Here is a 21218-nt window from a genome sequence, read left to right on the forward strand (position 1 = left end):
TGAATAAAGTTTTATTGAAACACAGCTATGTTTATTTGTTTGCATGTTGTCTGTACTACCTTTTGGCAACAGTATCGGAATTGAGTAGTTTTGAAAGAGACTGTATGTATGACTCACAAAGTTTAAAATGTTTGCTGTCAGGCTCTTCGAAGAACAAGTTTGCCAGTCTCTGTTCTAATGACTGATGATAGCTTTTTGCCCAGCTATCAGTTTATTGACTTGCACCTCCAAATTCACTCTTCCTGCTCTGGGAGAGTGGACTGTGTGCATTTTCTACCTGACAGTAAGCACAATGCTAAGGTTAGCCAGTAGAGGGAGCCAGAGGGACGTTGCAGGAGAAAGGGGCTTCTCTTCCTGGTTCCTTTGTGCTGTGATTTCTGCTTTTTCTTGTTCCTGCTGCCTGATGAGTGGTGTGGGTGTGGGGGAACATCCTGTGACACTTTGCTCCAGCTGTGTCCCCAGAGCCATCAGTGACTCACAGCCCCGGCCCAGGTCTGGTGAGCACCTTCCTGGGCCTTCCTGAGGCAGACACCACAGATGCTAAACCGCATGCCCCATAGTGGTTCTCTGACTCCCTTTCTCCAGTCTAGTCTACCTCTAAAGATGATTTCCTGTTTGCCTGTGGAGCAGCCCTGCCCCAGACAAACTTCTCTGCCATCCAGGGAGCTGCAATCACACCTTTCCCAATAGGCTCTGAATCCCAACCCCGAGTGGGGGGGGGGGGGGGTTCCCTTCCAAGTTGTCCCTTCTGAGTACTCTCTCTCAGCCTTAGGGAACCCTTGAGAGTTCTCTGTATATCTATATTTATTCTCCTTTTATAGCTTAATGCCTCCTTATATGAGCTTCCTTTGTAGATTACTGTCTGGTTTCTGCCTCCTGACTAGATCAGTGTAATGCACAGTGCAAAATGTAACCCATTCCCAGTTCTTGGGACTAAGGCCTTCAGAAGAAATTCAGGACAAACTGGCACGTAAAAGGTAATATTAGTTAAAAATAAAATGTTTAGGGGCACTTGGGCGGCTCAGTCGGTTAAGCATTCAACTTGTGGTTTCGGCTCAAGTCATAATCTCACAGTTCATGAGTTTAAGCCCTGCATCAGGCTCTGTGCCGACAGCACAGAGCCTGCTTGGGATTCACTCTCTTTCTCTCTCTGCCCCTCCCTGGCTTGCTCTCTCTCTCTCTCTCTCTCTCTCTCAAAATAAATAAATGAGAAGAAATTGTTTATTTCGTATTTTGTTGGAGTAATATGTGTTTGTGACAGTAGGAAAAGAGAAAATACAGGAAGGGAAAAAACTGTAGGAAAAGAATCACTCAAAGACTACCAGCTTGGTTACAACTCGGTGTGTAGGCAGTGGGGACTTGTAAAGCTGCAGGAGGACACGTTCCTGTCTGTTTTCACTCACAACTGCCTAGGGCCTGGCCCATAGTAGGTCCTCCTGCTGAATGGGTCAACAAGAGTGCGTGAACGCGTCTAATTGGTGTTACTTTGCTCACCATATATACAAGGAAAGTGGCCTTTGTCAAAGTATTTTTGAGCTGTTAAGCCACTTTGATGACTTTTTGGGAGTTAGCCACTTTGATGACTTTTTGGGAGTTCGGTATGATAAGCAGGTGATGCTCATAGGGACAGGAGAGACCAACCTGCCCTAGACCACGGAGGTGCCTCAGCAAGGGAATCTAGGAGTCTTACAGTTCATCTGATGGGGTTTTCTCTCACTTTAAGAAGGGCCACACCTCATTCCATCCACCGCCCTCCCCTGCCATGACATTGGAGAAGTGTCCTTGTTCCTGAGTATGACCATGCACTGGGGTGGCGGGGGGGGGGGGGGGGGGGGTCCTGCCCCATGGCTGTTTTGTCTGTGAACAAAATGGATCTGCTCAAAAGAGCGGGCTGTTCTTCAGGAGCTGGCCTTGTTTCCAGCCCCTCTGCCTCTCTCACTGGGTTGTCTGTCTCTGGCATGAAGCCGCCTGCGTGATCAGCACTTTAGGGGCCTTCCTTTTTTTTTTTTTTAAGATTTATTTTTGAGAGAGAGAGAGTCAGAGCGTGAGTTGGGGAGGGGCAGAGAGAGAGAGGGAGACACAGAATCCAAAGCAGGCTCCAGGCTCTGAGCTGACAGCACAGAGTCTCGACAGGGCTGGAACTCACAAACCTAGAGGTCATGACCTGAGCCGAAGTCAGACCCTTAACTGACTGAGCAGCCCAGGAGCCCCGGGGCCCTTCCATTTTGAAAGTGGCTACTCTGAAGTTACAGCTTCTGTTCCCCACAGGCCACTTCCCCCACTGTCTGCGACACACACGCACACACACTCTTACTAATTCCTTTTTTATGTAATGGACAGTCCTAACTTCAAATGTTGTGCACCGTTACTCTCATAATGTCTTAAACCAGTCTTTCTGATGTTTATACTTGGAGATTCAGAGATGAATCATATTCCATTACTGGAGATTGTGGCCCCTGTTTGCCTGTTCGTCTTGGGAATCAGGAATCTGCCATCAGGCTCTATTTTACCCATCCAGATGTGTCCATCAATCACACAAGAACAACAACAACAAAAGCAATGAAAACTTGCTATTAAAAAGCACCAAGCTTGGCCAGGAAGCCTGGGGGGGGGTACCGAGAAGGTTGAGACTGACCCTCCCCCTTGAGTGCCAGTTGAAGTAACAATACCCAAATATTCAAGAAGTTCAATGATAATAGGGTTCAATCAGTTACAAGAGTTGGTAAACAACTTAAAAGAGTAACCACAAGGCAGAATGTCATTAATGCATTGCTAACTAGCGCATGACTAATTACCATACAGTGTTAGGTAAGTTCTTCAACCTCTCTGAGTCTGATTTCCTTTCTGGATTGTATTTGTTTGCTAAGGCTGCTGTAACAATCTCACACACCGGGTGCTTCAACAATGGAAATTTGTTGTCTCACAGTCTGGAAGTGCAAGATCAAGTTGTGAGAAGGGTTGCTTCATTCTGACATCTCTCTCTTTGGGACATCTTTCTTTGGCCTAATCTCTTCTTTTTTTTTTTTTTTTTAATTTTTTTTTTCCAACGTTTTTTATTTATTTTTGGGACAGAGAGAGACAGACAGAGCATGAACGAGGGAGGTGCAGAGAGAGGGAGACACAGAATCGGAAACAGGCTCCAGGCTCCGAGCCATCAGCCCAGAGCCCGACGCGGGGCTCGAACTCACGGACTGCGAGATCGTGACCTGGCTGAAGTCGGACGCTTAACCGACTGCGCCACCCAGGCGCCCCTGGCCTAATCTCTTCTTATAAGGACACGAGCCCACCAGGATGACCCCACTTAACCTCTTTATAGGCCCCCATCCCCAGTTGCATTTGAGGTACACGGGGGTTTAGGACAGCAACGTGGAGTTTTGAGGGGACATAATGCAGCCCATAATACTGATAAAATGGAAATAATGGTTCCTGGCTATCTGCAGTCATTCAGATTTTGATCGAGTGCCTATAGTTTGCTAAGCCCTGAGATCACTCTCGTGGGGCCCTATTATTAAGAGAAAAGGGGAGATGGTTATAGATCAGTCCCAGCAGTGCTGGGAAGGAGGACTGTTGGGAGTTCATTGAGTCAGGCACAAGACTGCCATGGCCTGAACGAGGGCAGCCGCGGTGAGGACAGAGGACAGAGGGAATAGAAAAATGTTAAAAGATATTTACTGTTGCACGATTAGGTGTGACTCAAAATTCTTAGGTTTCTGGCTTGGACAACTGGATGTGGGGGGAGGGTTGTGGCATTTGCTGAGTTGGAAAATAGAGTAAGAGGAAGAAGTTTTGGCAAAGATGATGAGTTACACTTTAGACCTGTTATTTACTTATTTATTTATTTATTTATTTATTTATTTATTTATCATCATGGTAAGTACACTCTTTAATCCCCATCCCCTATTTCCCCCATCCCCCACCCACCTCCCCTCTGGTAACCATTAGTTCTCTATAGTTAAGAGTCTGTTTCTTGGTTTGCCTCCCTCTTTCTTTTTTTCTTTCCCTTTGCACATTAGTTTTGTTTCTTAAATTCCACATATGAGTGCAGTCATATAGTATTTGTCTTTCTCTGCCTGACTTATTTCGCTTAGCATAATACTCTCTAGCTCCATCCGAGTCATTGGAAATGGCAAGATTTCCTTCTTTTTTATGGCTGAGTAATATTCCATTGTGTGTATATACCACATCTTTATCCCTTCTTCAGTCACTGGACACTTGGGCTGTTTCCATAATTTGGCCACTATAAATAATGCTGCTCTGAACATCTGATAATGTATCTTTTTGAAAAAAAATTTTTTTATGTTTTTATTTATTTATTTTTGAGAGAGACAGAGACAGCACCAGCAAGGGAGGGACAGAGAGAGAGAAAGAGGGAGAGAGAGAATACCAAGCAGGCTCCACACCGTCAGCACAGAGCCTGATGCCAGGCTCCAGCTCCCGAAACCATGAGATCATGATCTGAGCTGAGACCAAGAGTCAGAGGCTTAACCGACTGAGCCACCCAGGCATCCCACCCCGTGTGTATCCTTTTGAATTAGTATTTTTGTATTCTTTGGATAAATACGCAGTAGTGCGATTATTGGATTGTAGGGTAGTTCGATTTTGAGGACCCTCCATGCTGTTTTCCACAGTGGCCACACCAGTTTGCATTCCTGCCAATAGCATATGACAGTTCCCTTTTCCCCACGTCCTCGTTCAAGCCCCACATTGGGTGTGGGGCTTACTTAAAGATAAAAAAAATTTTTTTTAAATAAGGTTTTTGCTGAGACTTAAAGGAGATGAATATGTTCAGCACATAGCACAATATGCCCATGTACCTGGTGCAGAGTAAGCCTCAACAAACAGGCCATCAATAGTTAGTAGTAGTTTGGATGAAATGAGCAAATCCAAGCTTTCTTTTGGTTGATTTCCCTTGCACGTGTAGAATGTGTCTCTAACTTGGCCTTCAGTTCCTCTGCTCCATTTGGAAACCTTGCCCTCTACTTATTTTGCCTTTTGTTTCTGGGGATCGGAGGATTTGCCTGTTGCTCTGAGAGAGCTGAGTAGCAGGCGGGATTGTTTTGGGTTGCCCAAGGCAAATTTCCAGAGGGGACCTCGAGGCTCACTTCACCTTTTGACCTCCAGGTGGCGCCACGCCGCCGCTTATCTCTTGGCTCTGGCGCCAATCTTCTAAAGTGAGAAACCGGGCCTGAAAACACCAAAAGTAATCCCTAAAACCCAGAGAGGTGCTGAGTGCACCTGAGAGACTATTTCACAAGGCAACTTTGAAGACAATATCTTCTTCATTTTTGGCCTTGGACTTGACTTGTACCCACCATTCCCTAAGGAGGCCCTGCTGTTTGATGCTTCTGTGTCTCTGCACGTACTCTTTGCAGTACTTGATCCATGCTACTCTGTGTCACCAACTCCCTCTTGCCTCACAGAACTCGGCTCAAATGTCGCCTCCTCAGTGGAGCCTTCCCTGATTAGATCTCCATTCTGGGTTGTGCTTTTACCACACCCTGAGCATTGCATTTGGATGGCATCCCAATGTATATTTTTAGACATTTTGTTATAGAGAACTTCAAATACCAAAAAATAGGGGGAGCCTGGGTGGCTCAGTCTGCTAAGCGTGTGATTTCATCAAAGGTCATGGTCTCACCGTTCGTGGGTTCTGGCCCCGTGTCGCGCTCTGTGCTGGCAGCTCGGAGCCTGGAACCAGCTTCGGATTCTGTCTCTCTCCCTCTCTGCCCCTCCCCTGCTCGTGCTCTGTCTCTCTCTCTCTCAAAAATAAATAAACATTTAAACAAAATGGAATTAAGTGACCTAATAGCATCAGTCTTGCCGAACTGTAATTTCTGAATTTCTTACATGGTTCGTGCATTAGACAGTGGCCTCTGGGGGCAGAGGAACTGTATTTTATGGCATGTGTCCCCAGCCCCTGTGCCTGACATAAATATTTAATAAAGATTTGAGGAATAAGTGGAAGCACGTACACATGGTCCTGTTTCCCTACTCCACCGTTCCCCGTTTTTATCTTTTTTGGGAGTCTCTTCCCATCCTGCCTTTGGTCTTTGAGGCAAGCAGAGAGGCAGCTGTGGGCTGCCGCATACACATGTGACCACATTTCAACTCTGTCTTTTTTTGTGAACATGACAAAGTGGTTAATGTTTCTGAGCCTCAGTTACATTATTTGTAAAAAAAAAAAAAAGAAAGAAAAAAAAAAGAAAGAAAAGAAAAGAAAAAGGAAGGAAGGAATTATGCCTGCTTTGCAACACTCTTATGAGAATCAGATAAGATACCCGCTTGCTTGGCACATAGTAGGTATGCAGTAAATGCTACTTTCCTTTCCTGTGGGTTTATGTTGGTTCCAAGGAAATGACTTCATCCTTGGGGGAGAATGGCTGTTATTCATCACGCAGCTGGAACAATGACAACATGTATCTTCGGGAAACACCGGCTTCCCCTGCCTGGCATAGGAAGTGAAATGTCAGCCCCCTATGTGTCCACGCCCACTGTATCTGACAAGGGAAGCCAGACTGGCCAAGCCAAAACGAGAAGGGGCCGCAGGGTCTCTGCACTGCACCCTCACCATTCGACTTGTCTTTTCTTCCTCCTTTATTCATTCAGCAGACGCTCCATGGTCTTGAGTGCCTTCTGTGCGCAGACCCGGGGCTAGGTGCTAGGGCTGTGGTGAACAGACGGACTTGGCCGTGCCCTCACAGAACCTGAGCTGTCTGTGGGTGGGGTGGAGGTAGAGACAGGTACACCTTGCAACAAGGGATAAGGGCAAGGAATAAGCAGTGTGGGCTATGATAGGGAATGACAAGGGGATCTCACCTAGTCTGGGGAATAAGAGGGCCCCCTTGGGGAAGTGACAGTAAAGCCAAAATATTAAGAACAAATGGGAGGGGCGCCTGGGTGGCTCAGTGGGTTAAGCGTTGGACTTCAGCTCTGGTCTTGATCTGAATCATCCTGCTGTCAGAGAGGAGCCCACTTCGGATCCTCTGTCCCCCTCTCTCTCCACCCCTCTGCCACTCATTCTCTCTCACTCTCTATTTCTCTCTCTCAATAAATAAATAAACTTAAAAAAAACAGGAGTTAGCCAGGCCAAGCATGTGGGGAGAAGAGAACCCCTCCCTCCTCCCACCTTGGGTCATCCTCTTTCCCTTCATGCAGTGCCCTGCGTGTACATGCAACCCAGAGCTCTACCTGGGCCCCCCTCCCAAGCCTCCTGGGCTAGAGTCTCCTTCTCACCGAGTAAGTCACTCTAAGATGGTAGCTGAGAAATGTGTTTTCTTCAAGGAGCACTTGCCTTCTGCTCAAGGATGCTTACAGAGGAACCATCTTTAAAGAACAAATTCCAAATACTGAGACTCTCAGGCACTTTCTGGCCAGTTTTGGGGAATCCAAGTGGCTGTAGGCTCTCTCCTGAGTACAAGCTTCTGCCTCACGGAGCGATCTTTCTTCTTTCTCTGTGTCACTCCTCCCCTTAGCCTCTCTGCATCAGAGCAATGTGGCAATATCCAGAGCCCATGCTTCCTGACCGGGCACAGCTCGAAGCCAGGGCCGGGGGGTGGGGGGGGTGCAGCTCAGGGGATCTGGGAGGGCACGCAGGTGTTCTGTTGCCTGGCAACAGAACCCAGCCCCCGGGGCAGAAAGTGAACTTGACGCAGCCCAGGGTGAGGTCAGCCCACAGATAGTCTGTGGACCTCAAAAGGAAATGAAAGTTCACCAAGAATGGAGCCAGTCTGTTTTCATTTCCTTTTCTTGACTGAGCTGGCAGATGAGGGCAACACTGGCAAACAAAGGTGAGATCCTGGATGCCCTCTGTGGAAGGGGTGGAGAAGCCTGTTCCTAGTCAGACTATAGCCATATGCTGTCCCAAATGCTGTGCTGTTTGGGGGTTTTATGCACAGCTTGGATATAGACAATGCTATCAAAGTGACACTAATCTGGGCAGAAAGACAATACAAATAGTTGTTGCTAAGATTCATATGCCAGGCACTTTTCACTTTGCCACATACTTTTTGCTTTTTAGTGAATGCTCCTGGTGACCCTAAGATGTGGGGATTAGCCAGTTGACAGTAGACACATGAACAGATTTAGAGGAATTAAAATGCCCAAGGTCACACAGCTGGCGTGTGGTGGGACGGGCTTGGAAAGCCATCGAAAGCCCTTCTCCAGTACTGAGAGACTCTAATCATTCATTCATTCATTCACCCATTCAGTAGAAATTTCCTGAGCTCCTTCCATGTGCCAGGCAGTGTTTGAGGTAAGGCGAACCAAATCCTGCTCTCGTGGAGGTAAATCCTAGTGAGGAGAATGGGAATAAGGAAGGAAAATTAAAAAGATAATTTCACAGAAGTGCCATGCGAAATAAAGTGGGGTAACAGAGCCGTGTAGACTGAACGGTCAGGGAAGATGTCCCTGAAGAAGCGACATCTGGGTCAAAAGGAGCGGCGGTGGGAATGTTCTGAGGGAAGGCAGGGGAATGGCTTTGGCACCTTTGAGAAACAGAGTACTGGACTTCAATGGTTTCTAAGGGAACTGTGACTCTAGACTGACTTTCTTTTTACATGTTTATTTTGAGAGGGGGAGGGGCAGAGAGAGAGAGAGAGAGAGAGAATCCCGACTCAGGGCTCGACCCCCACGAACCCATGAGATACTGACCTGAGCTGAAATCAAGAGTCAGAGCTCAACCGACTGAGCCACCCAGGTGCCCCTAGACTGATTTTCAAGATCTTGATTGGGATAAATGTCCTGTACTTGGGCTCAGGGCAACTGCCTAAACACAGGACATGGTGGATTGGCCTGCACCAGCCTGGCTGACGGGCGCTTCAGCTTCTGTGATCTGGCAGGTTTAACGTAGTCCAGAGTTACTCTGATAAAAGTAGGGTCTGGGGTGGAGTAGGGCATTGGCCCTCTCCCTGGAGCCTCCACCTGGAGACTTGAGCATACTCTGGGCACTGACTTGCACTTTCTTTTAAATTTATTTATTTATTTTGAGAGAGAGAGAGGGCACAAGTTGGGGAAGAACAGGGAGAGGAGAGAGAGAATCCTAAGCAAGCTCCACGCTGTCAGTGGACAGCCTGATGCAGGGCTTGAACTCACAAACCACAAGATCATGACCTGAGCTGAAATCAAGAGGCGGACGCTTGGGGCACCTGGGTGGCTCAGTCGGTTGAGTGTCTGACTTCGGCTCAGGTCACGATCTCACCGTTCGTGGGTTTGAGCCCTGCCTCGGGCTCTGGGCTGACCGTTCAGAGCCTGGAGCCTGCTTCTGTGTCTCCCTCTCTCTCTGCCCCTCCCCCACTCATGCTCTGTCTCTCTGCCTCTCGAAAATAAAGAAACGTTAAAAAAAAAAAAAAAAAGAGGCAGAGGCTTAACGGACTGAGCGGCCCAGGCGCCCCAAATCCAGGCATTTTAAGGTTACTTGATGCGTATCAATGAATTGCTTAGAAGTATGCTCTGGTTAACACCTAGCTAATTAGTGGAACCAGGATTAAAATCCAGATTGGCATGGGGGTGCCTGGCTGGCTCAGTTGGTAGAACATGTGACTCTTGATCCTGTGGTCCTGAGTTCAAATCCCACATTGGGTGTAGAGCTCACTTAAAAAAAAGTCCAGATTAGCTCAAGCCATGAAATCTCTGTAAAGATGTTCAAAGACTAATTAACATGGTTGTCTCTGGGGAGGGTAGCTAGTTGCTGAAGAATCCCCTCCCCGTGCCTCTCAGAGAAGACCTGATCGAAAATGAGCTGGACTGACTCATGAGATAGAAGACCCTAGCTTTTGAACTGCTCGGACGTCAGCCAGATAGTTGTATCCTCTGCAGCTGGTTCTGGCAATTCTGAGTAGAGGGACCGTGGCTGTGTGAGAACCCACACACTCCACCTAAAGACACTCAGTTCGAACGCCTTTATACATGGTGCTGGGCACACAGCAGTTGGGAGTCCTCTGAGGCCGCCCAGAGGTTGCTGGAAGGGCTAAGCCTGTGCTCCTGTGGCTGGCTGGCTGGGTAGGTGGACGCGGCCTCCATCTGAGCCCCGAGTCTCTTCCAAGGCCTGATTCTTCTGGCCAGTGCCCTCAGGTATGGTAAGGAGAGGAGGCAACCCTGAATGCCTTACCTAAGTGACAGGGAGGAGGTGACCCACAGAGGGCCTTCCTGTGGGGACAGGGCATATCTTGGCCCCCTATCCAGGGCCAGCTGCATGGGCAGAGACCTGCACAGTCTCCCAGGGCCCCGAATTCAGTAGAACCCTGCCCTTAGTTTAATGCTCTTCTGCTCTCATCTTGGAATTCTTTTTTTTTTTTTTTTTTAAGATTTTATTTTTAAGTAACCTCTACACTCAGTGTGGGGCTCAAACTTACAACCCTAAGATCAAGAGTTGCATGCTCTACCGACTGAACCAGCCAGGCGTCCCTCATCTTGGAATTCTTAATTTTTAAGCAAGGGGCCCCATATTTTCATTTTGCACTGGGTCCTGCAAATTATGTAGCTAGTCCTGTCTCTGTTGATTACAGGAGAGCAGTGACGCTGTTTTTTGCTGCCTTAATGCTACAAAAGCAAGACCCTGGATTTGCCTGGAAACCTCCTGGGCCTCTAGTCCTGAAGCGGAGTCCTTTGCCTAGAGGAGAAGGAAGAAGAGGGCAGGGGGAGGGGAATGAGAACTCTGGAAACGTTTTGAGGCCTGCCTGTCCTGACATGTCACCTATACTTCCTCATTGCACAAGGGTGGGTCCCCGGGGGAAAACATCCAGTCAGCAGCCAGTTCATACTGGTGCGCTTAGAGCCTGGGCCCGGCTATGTTTCAGCCTGACCTATGATCCAGAGGGGAAGAGATTGGGTGTCTGCTCAGGGCTGGACTTTGGCATAAGCACATTATCTACACATGCTACAACGACAATATTATATCCCAAAATATATGTCTTGAGACTATGTATCTATAAAAATATTATATATTTTACCAAAGATGAAACTGAGTGTTAAATAATTGGTACAACACCCCCCCGCCAAATATAACACAGAAGGAAAAGGAATCTTTTATTTTTTTAAACAGATGGCTTCTTTTTAAGCTTTTCCCTATTTGTTTCTCTTCCTTCCTTCCTTCCTTCCTCCCTTCCTTCCTTCCTTCCTTCCTTCCTTCCTTCCTTCCTTCCTTCCTTCCTCCCTCTTTCTTTCTTTCTTTCTTTCTTTCTTTCTTTCTTTCTTTCTTTCTTTCTTTCTTTCGTGGGGCAGAGGGGCAGAGAGAAAGGGAGAGAGAGAACCCCAGGCAGGCTCCCCACTGTCAGTGCAGAGCCCCACACAGGGCTCAAACTCACAAACCAGTGAGATCATGACCTGAGCTAAAAATCAAGAGTAGGAGGCCTAACCGGCTAAGCCACCCAGACGCACTGGAATCATTTTTAACCCTATTTTCCAGAGGCAACCACAGATAACATTTGGTAATTTCTAAATGAGGAGCTAGCTCTGGAACGATACACAAAAAGTCACTGCAGTTGTCTCTGGGAAGAATTGGTGGGAGACAAATTTTACTTCTCACTTTGGTACATTTTGAATTTTGTGCCATGTGCGTGTAATATAAAGATGCATTGGGGCGCCTGGGTGGCTCAGTCGGTTGAGCGTCCGACTTAGGCTCAGGTCACGATCTCGTGGTCTGTGAGTTCGAGCCCTGCCATCTGGCTCTTTGCTGACAGCTCGGAGCCTGGAGCCTGCTTCTGATTCTGTGACTCCCTCTCTCTGCCCCTCCCCCACTCATGCTCTGTCTCTCTCTGTCAAAAATAAAATAAACATTAAAAAAATATAAAGATGTATCATTTTCTGTAAATAATGGTAAGGAGTAGGCTCTTTGGACTATACGAGAAGCTAATACTCTAGTTATCTGGACTGCTTGGAGAATGTAACTTATGGTTTCTTTACAGTTAAGCTTATCCATAGTGCATTTAAAATGTATTTATAAAACTTTGCTTTAGATAGAACTTCCCGGGGCACCTGGGTGGCTCAGTCGGTTGGGCCTCCAACTCGTGATTTCATGATCTCACGGTTCGTGAGTTCAAGCCCTGTTTCCGGGCCTGCTTGGGATTCTCTTTCTCTCCCTTTCTCTTTGTCCCCCCCCGTTTGCACTCGCTCTCTAAAAATAAATAAACTTAACAAAACTGCTTTAAAAACAAATAGAATTTCCCTGAGACAGACCCTGAAGCAGGCACTCTTGTGTTCTCTCAACATGGCTCTGGGCATCAGCATAGGAAGCCGTGTTCCCACACGCCTCTTTTCCCCATGTATTTGCTTTGGAGGTGGGGCGCCTAGGTGGCTCAGTTGGTTGAGTCTCCCACTCTTGATTTCGGCCCTAGGTCATGATGCCAGGGTTGTGGGAGGGAGCCCGGCGTCAGGTTCTGCACTGAGCGTGGAGCCTCTCTCTCCCTCTAAAATAAAGTAGGGGCACCTGGATGGCTCAGTTGGTTAAGCATCTGACTTTGGCTCAGGTGATGACCTCACAGCTCATGGGTTCAAACCCCATGTCAGGCTCCGTGCTGACAGCTCAGAGCCTGGAGCCCACTTCAGATTCTGTGTCTCCCTCTCTTTCTGCCCCTCCCCTGCTTACACGCTGTCTCTGTCTCTCTCAAAAAATAAAGTAAACAAAACAAAACCCATATTCTAGTTTTAACTCCACCACTAGGAGTTGTGAGTTACTTGCTTTCTTCCTCAATAAAATAAGGATACAGGATGACCATTTCTTCTTCGTAACTGAAATCCCAGAAGTTCTAAAAACTGAGTTTCTTCTCCCCTTAGTGTGGCATAAAAACTGGTTAGGCGACACAATCTGACCTGAACTAATGTGAGGTCATGTATAGTTTTATTTATCGTGTTTCATGTGACTGTGTCAACATTTCACCGCATAAAAGTGAATGTGTGGGCTGTCCAGTGCTGTAACCAGACACCAGGAGGGATGTTATATAATTTGCAGTAATAGGCTCCTTATCACTCTTATAAAATCCAAGGAATTCAGACTTCCAAAACACCTCTAGCCCAAGAGTGACAAGAAAGATAAGGTATTAGAAAGCCGAAGGACAGGGGCGCCTGGGTGGCTCAGTCGGTTAAGCTCAGGCTCCAGCTGGCTCCAACTTCAGCTCAGGTCACGATCTCACGGTCTGTGAGTTAGAGCCCCGCGTCGGGCTCTGGGCTGATGGCTCAGAGCCTGGAGCCTGCTTCCGATTCTGTGTCTCCCTCTCTCTCTGCCCCTCCCCTGTTCATGCTCTGTCTGTCTCTGTCTCAAAAAGAAATAAACGTTAAAAAAAAAATAAAAAAAAAAAAAGAAAGCCGAAGGACAGAGATTACTAACTGCTTATCCAATATCCATTCTTACCATCTTGCTTAATATAGAACTCTGAGTGACTTTATTGAGATTAGAAGCATGCCCAGCTAAAATATTCCACTTCCCAGACTTCCTTGCAAGTAAGAGTGGCCAATAACATGTAAGTGGTTGGGTGGGGCTTCCAAGAAAGCACCCCCTTTTCTCCCTGCTCCTCTTCTTACTACTGGAATGCAGATGTGATGGCTGGGGCTATGGCAGCTATCTTGAGTGTGTTTAAGCCACAGTAGTTAGATCTCTGTTAAAGGTAATACTAACTGGGACACTTGAGTGGTTCAGTTGGTAAGCAACTGACTTTTGATGTCAGTTCAGGTCGTGATCTCACAGTTCGTGGAATGAGCGCTGACAGTGCAGAGCCTGCTTGGGATTCTCTCTCCCCCTCTCCTCTGCCCCTCCCCCACTCGTGCTCATGGGTGCTCTCTCTCTCTCTCTCGTTCTCAAAATAAAGACATAAACTTAAAAAAAAAAGGTAATACTAACTGAAACAAAGCCCCGGTAAAATGCCTGAAAACCAGTAAGTGTTGTAAAAGTCGATAAAAGTTTACAAAAAGAGATGTGATGCTCATGGAGATGTTCTGATGATGTTAAGGACACTCACGACAGGAAGGAGTGAGCTGGCAATCCCTCAGCTTCCTTTAGAGCCCGAGTCCCTGACGTCAGAGAGAAGCATTCAGGAGATTTAATGGTGTTCAGTTCTCCAACCAATGATGTCAGTGTCAGGGAGAAAGGGAAAAGGCCTCTAGGGTGTGGGTGTAAGAGCCCAGGAGGGCCTTTGGCCCCCCGGAAGGTGTGTAGAAAATGATCAGTCAGTGGTGATGGGCTTTCACTTACTCTTGTTCCTGAACCCAACATGTCCTGAGACAGTCAGTCCTACGAGGGTTCGGATGGGAGGGGGTGGGGGGTTGCTGAGAACCTTGCTCTGAGGGGCCCTGGGGTGGACTGGACATCTGGAGGAGAGCTAGAGTCAGAGGGCTGAGCCTGGGGCAGGGCAAGAGGGCAGTGTGTTTGGGGTGGGCGGGGAGAGAAACTTGAGAGATCCTTGGATGGTTTCACAAAGTGAATGCTCAGTGCTTCTAGAAAGACCACAGAGGGGCCCACTGGGAAAGGGCAGGGAGCTGGGATGGGGGAGGGGGTATCTGGAGGATCTGCAGCAGGGGCTCAGGGGCCAGAGAGGCCATGGAGATCTTCGGGCCCTGAGTTCAGTTGTTTGTTGGGTCCTGGAATTCATTAGATCATTTATTATGTGTTTTTCTCTGCAAAATTGCTGTGACCTCCATCAAAATACTAATTGTGTTTGAGCTTCTGTGTCATCACTTGTTGCAAGAGCCTTGTCCTCTTCCAAGGCATATTATAGAACAACATGTTAGAATAATCTGAGAAGCTGGGGAACCCAGACAGCAGTGCTGCAGAAAGAGTGTCTTTGTGAATATGATCACCAAATATTTAAATGCCCTGCAACTAGATGAAAAGGTGCATTCATAGACACTGCTCTGAAATCCAAATTCCACAATATACTGCGAGGACCGACAACTATTTCTGCCTGACGGTTGGTATCAAAGTTGAATTCGAATCATGTAAGCCACCTCTGTGGGCTCCTCGGGGTTTGTGCTGAGTCTTTACGTGCTGGGTGGAAAGTCTGGATCCTAAGCGAGTGGGTGCGGGCCTTCGTGTCTTCTCAGCTTTGTGCCTCCTCCCTCCACCCTCAGCCCTTCCCCACTCCATGGACATACATCAAAGCCGCTCCCTAGACCGTACAAAACCATTGCTGGAAAAGCCACATAAATGCTGCAGCTCTTTGCTGACTGGGGCTGGGCATGGTGCCAGGCCAGAGATTTCGGAAGGGAGCCCTTCCAAATGCTGGATTAAGCCTCTGGAGCAGATGTTGCCTGTGGCTTGCCAGCATTCAGAGAGCTGGGCAGGCAGCAGGCTTGGACTGGGATTTGGATAGCTCACAGAGCTGTCGAACAAAGACATGTACACACTGCCCTGATGGAGAGGCCGGGCGAGGGTCAGCTGTCAGGGGTCCCTGGGGAGCCTGCTCATTGCCCAAGAGACTGAAATCGCAGTGAGTCATTTCAGGCGGAAAGAAAGGGCACAGAACAAGTGTTCCCGGGAACACTTCCCCGACGCCTCGCCCACAGGGTGCTCGATGGATATTCCTCCCTCCCTCAGCTCTGCGCTCAACCTCCCTGTTTTAAAAATGGGAACAACTCAATGCCTGAAATTTGCAAAGGAGTCAGGCTTTGCAAAACGGTAGAAATAACGTAGGCATTAAGTCCGTAAGCCACTTTTTTGCACACAAAGTCCAGCTGCTGCGACAGAGCTGATGTTACCCCCTCTTGGAATTTGGTGATTTGAGGCACCAGAAAGGTATGCCAACCAGAGGACAGGTCTCTTCATGGATAGGTTCCTGTGCCTGAAATGCCACACTGCCAGCATGAAGCACCGGGTAGCTGAGTCAGGGCAAAGAAGGGAACAAATCAGGAGGCTTGAAAAGACATGGTGAAAGGTACCCTTTGCTGATTGTGTCCATTTGCTGCAGGGCGGTGTTGGGGCAAAGACACGTTGTGGAAAAAAAGAACACTGGATTTGGAGTCAAGTGGCCCGGGGTTTGAATCCCAGCTCTCACGCTTACCGGCTGGGTGGCTCTGAGCTATTCACCTCTGAGTCCCTATTTCCTATCACTAAAGCTGGCTAATGATTCCTGCCTCACAAGGTTGTTGTGAGTGTGAACGTGCTCTTTTGCCGAGACCTTGTGCGCACATGTGATTTATTGGAAGCCACAGCCCCAGGGTCATCCCTGGCAATGGATGTCTGGGACCAGGATGCTCCATCGGCCGAGCGAATTCTCTGTTGTCACAGCTCATCTCAGCCCAAGACCAGGGCTTGTTCTTGGGTGGTTACTTCAGAAGCTGCAGCTGTATTGCAAGCCCGTTGAGAGGCCGGAAGCTTGGATTTCACGGAAGCCTTCAAAAGGTATCTGCATTTTGAGGCCCGTTTTCCCCTTGTCATGTTTTTTCCATTTGTTCTCAGCCTTTGGGAGAAGTTTCGTCTTTCTAGCTGCCCTGAAATTAATCTTGCACTGGAAGTGTTTCTTACCACGGAGGAAGATCTGGGCCTGCCCCCGGACAAATTTGCAAAGAGAGGGGGCAGGGCAGAGGACGAGAGGAGGGAAGAAGTTGGAGTGAGGTCAGGAAAAGGAATTGGTGTGAGAGCAGCCAAGAGAGAAAGTAGGGGAAGTGCAGCCAGCAGGGATAGGAGGGGGCCTTGAAGTTGGAGGTGCGCTTCCTAAGAAACTGTGGGAACCAGCCGGCCCCAGGGCGGGGGGGGGGCTTGCTCTCTCCAGGCACTCCAGTCCCCTCCACGGTGCAGAGCAGCCTGTCCCTCGGAGCCGTGCTGGTGATGCCTAGTTGATTCTAAAATCAGTGCCACACTGCCTTTGCCCTCAGTCTCTTAGCCCGGCTCCCCTTTCCACTTGCCCCCTGCTGTCTGTGAGAAGCCCACGGGTTCTCATGATAAATGCTGTCACCAAGCCCCACCTCATGCACGGCCTGTCACTACCCAGTGCAGGGCAGGCTTCCTTGGAGTGTCATCTGTGTAGCGGAACAAGGTCCCGTGTGCAGAAGGACCCTGCCTCGATTTAATGCTTTTCTTCTGGGAGCACCCAGGTGGCTCCGTTGGTTAAGCATCTGACTCTTGGTTTGGGCTCAGGTCATGATCTCATGGTTCCTGAGTTTGACAGCAGACAGCCTGCTTTGGATCCTCCGTCTCCCTCTCTCTCCGCCCCTCCCCTGTGCTTTCTCTCTTTTCTCAAAAATAAACATTTTATAAACGTTGGCCGTTGTTTTTTTCTTTTTTTTTTTAAATTTTAATGTTTTATTTGTTTTTGAGAGAGAGGAAGACAGAGTGCCAGCAGAGGAGGGGCAAAGAGAGAGGGAGACACAGTACCTGAAGCAGGATCTAGGCTCCGAGCTGTCAGCACAGAGTCCGACAGGGGGGCTTGAACTGACGAACTCAAGATCATGACCTGAGCTGAAGTCAGATGCTCAACCTACTGAGTCACCCAGGCACCCCAAAAATAAACATTTAAGAAAGACAATGCTTTTTTTCTGTCTTGATCTTGAAATTCTTAGTAATTTTATCTTTGAAGTAGGTAAATGTTTTATAAGTGCGGGCGGCTGAAACACGGAGCAATGGGCCTCGTGTGTCTGCACACGCACGCATTCCTGGGACAGTCTGGAGCACCACCGGCCCAGAGGGGGCCGGGCCAGACCTGGGCCCAGACTGCTGCCAGTGACAGTGGCAACAGCAGCAACTGTGGGAGAGAGGAGGGGCTCTATAGGAGGGCAGGGAACCCCTTGTGGGTGGCTCATTTGCATCCCTGGAGTCCCTCCCTGCAGCATCTTGTTCAAATATTAACTTTCGGGTTTTTGCTGGCATCCAGGCTGTGAACTTTGTCAGTAAATCATTACAAAATAAAAGCATATACACAGGCATTGCAATAGAGCTTATCAGGGAATTGTTAGGATTCTTCAAGGAGTTTAGAATCTACAGTTTGGAAAACTGCAAAATTCGCAAAGCATATATTCACAAGCCTAGAAAGAGAAACTAGATGTAAAAAAAAAAATGTTTATTTTTGAGGGAGAGAATGTGAGTGGGGAAGGGGCAGAGAGAGTACCTTTAGGGGCACTATTTTCCTGCTCTTTGATCAAGAGCTTGCATGTTTTATTTTGCACTGCGCCCCACAAATTATGTTGTCTGCTCTGCCTCTGTGCCTTAAAGGTAAAACCCATAAACATATAAACTCTTACATTTTAAGAGTCCATGTAGACTCTAGAGCAGTGGATCTTAACTGAGGCCAATTTTGTCACGGCCCCAGGGGACATGTGGCAATATCTGGAGGCATTTTTTTGTTGTCAAGATGAGGGGCTGCTATTGTCATCTAGTGGGTAGAGGTCAGGGATGTTGTTCACCATGCTGCAATGTATAGGGCATTCCCCCCACAACAAGGAATTGTCTGGTCCAAAATAAAAGTAGTGCCACAGTTGAGAAACCGTAAACTAGGATCTCCAAGTGTGATTTTGGACTCACAGAGCAGCATCCCTGCTGGGTTGTTTGAAATGCAGACTCTCAGGCTCCATCCCAGACCGGCTAATTCAGAATCTTCATTTTAATGAGATCCCCATGTTAATGATCTGTGTGCACATAACATTGAGAAGCACTGAGTTAGGCCATGTGAATGGAATATTTCAGACAAGTGAGAAGAAGCCCTTCTCTGCCCTCCGGTCATACCACGTTAGGCCAGCCCTGCAGGGACCCCAAAGACCACACTGTTCCTGCCACTGCTCGCACATCTCCCAAGGTCCCCCAACCCCCCAGGCATGGTGCAAGGATGCTGTGGACAATGTCTGACAGCACCTCAACCTTGGCGTTCATTTTTATGTTGAACTTGTACCTCTGTCGAGCAATATGCAGAGAAGGCAGGTTGGTGTCAGACCTGAGAAGCTCAAAGCCCTGGCCTGGCTCCCAGATGGTCCCAGGCCTCCCTCTGCTGCAGTGTGCCTCCGTGTACTAGGGACGCGTCCTCAGACATGCTGTTTTCAGAGCCCGGCCTTTGAACATGCTGTGTCCTCCCCATGCCCTTTCCCACTTTGACTGCCTCCCACTGAGCCTTCAAGGCTCACTCATCTGCCCCTTGTGGAAGCTTTTAAGTTTTCCCCAGCGTCTACCAGCAGATGGATCTGTGACAGTGGCCCCAAGCTCCAGGGTCTTCAAGGGAGGGAAAGTCTGGGTGTTTTATGTGAAATCTTCTGATCTTCAAATACTGGCAACTAAATAAAAAAATGAAAGCAAACGACAAGGCAGACCAAACCCCTCTGCAGAAGGCGAGGGCCAAAGGTGGACAATTTGCGGCTGCTGGGCTATGCGGACACTTGTCCCAGAGTGTTGTCATTATTTGTGGACATCTTTGTCTCCCCACACAGCCTGGCAGCGACTGGAGGTTGAGCCTGGAACACAGCGGTCCTCGGCACGTGCTCGGTGAAGGCGTGAGTAAATGAAGGAGTGAGTGAGTGAATGACCCTGCCCCTTGTTAGATGCTGTGGTGCAGTAGGTTTCTTATTTATTTTCATTTTTTTAATTTTTATTTATTTTTGAGAGAGAGAGAGGTACAGAGTGCGAGCGGGGGAGGGGCAGAGAGAAGGAGAGACACAGAATCCAAAGCAGGCTCCAGGCTCTGAGCTGTCAGCACACAGCCTGACGTGGGGCTCGAACTCCTGAACCGTGAGATCATGACCTGAGCCAAAGTTGGACGCTTAACCGACTGAGCCACCCAGGCGCCCCGGTGCAGTAGGCTTTAAACTATGGTTTACAGTGGGCAGCGTCACCCCCTTGGAGTTGTTTGGACACGTGTGGGGGTGTTTTTGGTTGATACAATGGTTGACAGACCCATTGGCATTTAGTGGGTGGCAGTCAGGGTGATAAAAATAGTATCAAGAACTTATTTTGTGCTCACTGCTTGCCAGACTCTGTTCCAAGCACTTTATTGACGTGAACTCACTTAATTTTCACAGCAGCCTTACAAGGTGCATGCCATCATCCCCATTCCACAGACAGAGGTGGGGACACTACTAGTCCATCTGCAATGGACAGGGAACCATCCACAAGCTCCACAAGACTCTTGTATGCCCCGCTGGATGTCTATGCAGGGAAAAAAAAATCCTATTTATAATGATCAAAAATACAACTATCATGTAAATTGCAAAAAAGAGTGGGTTTTATTTTTCAGCATTTTACTAGGAGCTCGCCATTTCAGAAAAATCACGCAGCGGGCGCATACATTACACAGGGTATTTGAGTCTCTAAAACTGTGCACCTACATCCATCTGCATTTATAGTTGCCAAAGTCATGGAGATTCTAGGTGCATGTACTGAATTCATTAACTGATTTTGCTTGGTAAACTTTTTATCGAATAACTACATACTTTAAAAAAGTGAACTAGGCAGTCCTTCCTGCCCATGGGTCCTGTCTCCATGCTTCAATAAACTCATCTTTTCACACCAAAAAAAAAAAAAAAAAAAAGTTAACCAATCATAAATATACATTCTATGAACTTTGGCAAAATGAACACACCTGTGTAATCAGCACTCAGATCAAGAAACAGAACATTCTCGGCATCCGGAGAGTCCCATCCTACTGCCTTCCTATCATAATTTTCACTAAAGGTAACCACCATATTGACTTCTAATACCCTGCACATTAATTTTGCCCATCTTTGAACTTTATATAAATGGAATCATATGGTGTATACTTTTTTTGTGTCTAGTTTCTTTCAATAAAAATAATATTTGTGAGATTAGTCAGTGTTGTATAGACTGCAGGTTTGTTCTTTCCTGTGGCTGAGTAGTATTCCACTGTATGGATGTACCATAATGTATTTATCCATTCTACTGTAGGTGGACTTTGGGGTTGTTTCCAGCTTTTTGCTGTTGTGAATAATGGTGCTGAACATTTGTGTTGATGTCTTTTGGTGAGCATATGAATGCATTTAATTTTTACAACTACGTATGTAGGCAAATTATGTGTGATTTTCATTTCATGGTAGTAAGGGGGTGATATAAAATACTTGCTATCCAAAGGAGGCACAGGTTCTGAGGGAGTAATTGAAACCCTTTGGTTTGAAGCAGGTGCTTCTGTCCAAGGTCAATTTGTTTGTTCCTCTGTCCTGTGCCCCGTGCTGGGGAGCACCAGGGCTGTGCTTTGTGGAGGGAGAGATTGGAGAACCTCCTCATAAGGTTACAAAGCAGAAGCTTGCATTCTCATTCCCACCACTAGAGGTCAGGCATTCACAAGGGACTGGGGACTGGCCCC

This window comes from Neofelis nebulosa, chromosome 7 (assembly GCF_028018385.1).
Source record: "Neofelis nebulosa isolate mNeoNeb1 chromosome 7, mNeoNeb1.pri, whole genome shotgun sequence".
NCBI classification, from domain to species: domain Eukaryota; kingdom Metazoa; phylum Chordata; class Mammalia; order Carnivora; family Felidae; genus Neofelis; species Neofelis nebulosa.